Here is a 2,534-nt window from a genome sequence, read left to right as displayed (position 1 = left end):
GCCACGAGAAAAGGGAAACCAGTGAAGAACAAACACCATTGTAAATACAACCCATATTTATGCTTATTCATTTTATCTTGTGTCCTTTAACTATTTGTACATTGTATATATATATATAATATGACATTTGTAATGTCTTTACTGTTTTGAAACTTCTGTATGTGTAATGTTTACTGTTAATTTTTGTTGTTTTTCACTTTATATATTCACTTTGTATGTTGTCTACCTCACTTGCTTTGGCAATGTTAACACATGTTTCCCATGCCAATAAAGCCCTTGAATTGAATTGAAATTGAATTGAGATGGAGAGAGGGTGATAGAGGGATGTAGAGAGAGGGTGATAGCGAGAGAGAGAGAGAGATAGAGAGAGGTTGATAGAGAGATGTAGAGAGAGGGTGATAGAGAGAGAGAGAGAGAGGTTGATAGAGAGGGAGAGAGAGAGGTTGAGAGGGAGAGTGAGAGGTTGATAGAGAGAGGGAGAGAGAGGTTGATATAGAGAGAGGGAGAGAGAGAGAGAGAGAGAGAGAGAGAGAGAGAGAGAGAGAGAGAGGTTGATAGAGAGAGAGAGAGAGAGAGAGAGGTTGATAGAGAGGGAGAGAGAGAGAGAGAGAGATGGAGAGAGGGTGATGTAGAGAGAGGGTGATAGAGAGAGAGATGGAGAGAGGGTGATAGAGAGATGTAGAGAGAGGGTGATAGAGAGAGAGAGAGAGGTTGATAGAGAGGGAGAGAGAGAGGTTGATAGAGAGAGGGAGAGTGAGAGGTTGATAGAGAGAGGGAGAGAGAGAGGTTGATATATATATATATATATATATAGAGAGAGAGAGGTTGATAGAGAGGGAGAGAGAGAGAGAGAGAGAGGTTGATAGAGAGGGAGAGAGAGAGAGAGAGATTGATATAGAGGGAGAGAGAGAGGTTGATAGAGAGAGGGAGAGAGAGAGGTTGAGAGAGAGAGAGAGAGAGAGAGAGAGAGAGAGAGAGAGAGAGAGAGGTTGATAGAGATATGTAGAGAGAGGGTGATAGAGAGGGAGAGAGAGAGAGGTTGATAGAGAGGGAGAGAGAGAGGTTGATAGAGAGAGGGAGAGTGAGAGGTTGATAGAGAGAGGGAGAGAGAGAGGTTGATATATATATATATATAGAGACAGAGAAAGAGAGGTTGATAGAGAGGGAGAGAGAGAGAGAGAGGTTGATAGAGAGGGAGAGAGAGAGAGGTTGATAGAGAGAGGGAGAGAGAGAGGTTGATAGAGAGAGAAAGAGAGAGAGAGAGAGAGATGGAGATGGAGTGAGAGGGTGATAGAGAGAGTGAGAGAGAGAGAGAGAGAGAGAGAGAGAGAGAGAGAGAGAGAGAGAGAGAGGGTGATAGAGAGATGTAGAGAGAGGTTGATAGAGAGAGAGAGAGAGAGAGAGAGAGAGAGAGAGAGAGAGAGAGAGAGAGAGGGTGATAGAGAGAGAGAGATGGAGAGAGGGTGATAGAGAGGGTGATAGAGAGAGAGAGATGGAGTGAGGGTGATAGAGAGAGAGAGATGGAGAGAGGGTGATAGAGAGAGAGAGAGATGGAGAGAGGGTGATAGAGGGATGTAGAGAGAGGGTGATAGCGAGAAAGAGAGAGAGAGATAGAGAGAGGTTGATAGAGAGATGTAGAGAGAGGGTGATAGAGAGAGAGAGAGGTTGATAGAGAGGGAGAGAGAGAGGTTGACAGAGAGAGGGAGAGAGGTTGATAGAGAGGGTGATAGAGAGATGGAGAGAGGGTGATAGAGAGAGAGAGATGGAGATAGGGTGATAGAGAGAGAGAGAGAGAGATGGAGAGAGGGTGATAGAGGGATGTAGAGAGAGGGTGATAGCGAGAGAGAGAGAGAGAGAGATAGAGAGAGGTTGATAGAGAGATGTAGAGAGAGGGTGAGAGAGAGAGAGAGAGAGAGAGAGAGAGATAGAGAGGGAGAGAGAGAGAGAGAGAGAGGTTGATAGAGATGGAGAGAGAGAGAGAGAGATGGAGAGAGGGTGATGTAGAGAGAGGGTATAGAGAGAGAGAGATGGAGAGAGGGTGATAGAGAGATGTAGAGAGAGGGTGACAGAGAGAGAGATAGAGAGGTTGATAGAGAGGGAGAGAGAGAGGTTGATAGAGAGAGGGAGAGTGAGAGGTTGATAGAGAGAGGGAGAGAGAGAGGTTGATATATATATATATATATATAGAGAGAGAGAGGTTGATAGAGAGGGAGAGAGAAAGAGAGAGAGAGGTTGATAGAGAGGGAGAGAGAGAGAGAGAGATTGATATAGAGGGAGAGAGAGAGGTTGATAGAGAGAGGGAGAGAGAGAGGTTGAGAGAGAGAGAGAGAGAGAGAGAGAGAGAGAGAGAGAGAGAGAGAGAGAGGTTGATAGAGATATGTAGAGAGAGGTGATAGAGAGGGAGAGAGAGAGAGGTTGATAGAGAGGGAGAGAGAGAGGTTGATAGAGAGAGGGAGAGTGAGAGGTTGATAGAGAGAGGGAGAGAGAGAGGTTGATATATATATATATATATATAGAGAGAGAGAGAGAGAGAG

Source organism: Oncorhynchus nerka, linkage group LG15 (genome assembly GCF_034236695.1).
Source record: "Oncorhynchus nerka isolate Pitt River linkage group LG15, Oner_Uvic_2.0, whole genome shotgun sequence".
Lineage (NCBI taxonomy): Eukaryota > Metazoa > Chordata > Actinopteri > Salmoniformes > Salmonidae > Oncorhynchus > Oncorhynchus nerka.
The sequence above is the reverse complement of the archived record's forward strand: the minus strand, read 5'-3'. Positions refer to the sequence as shown.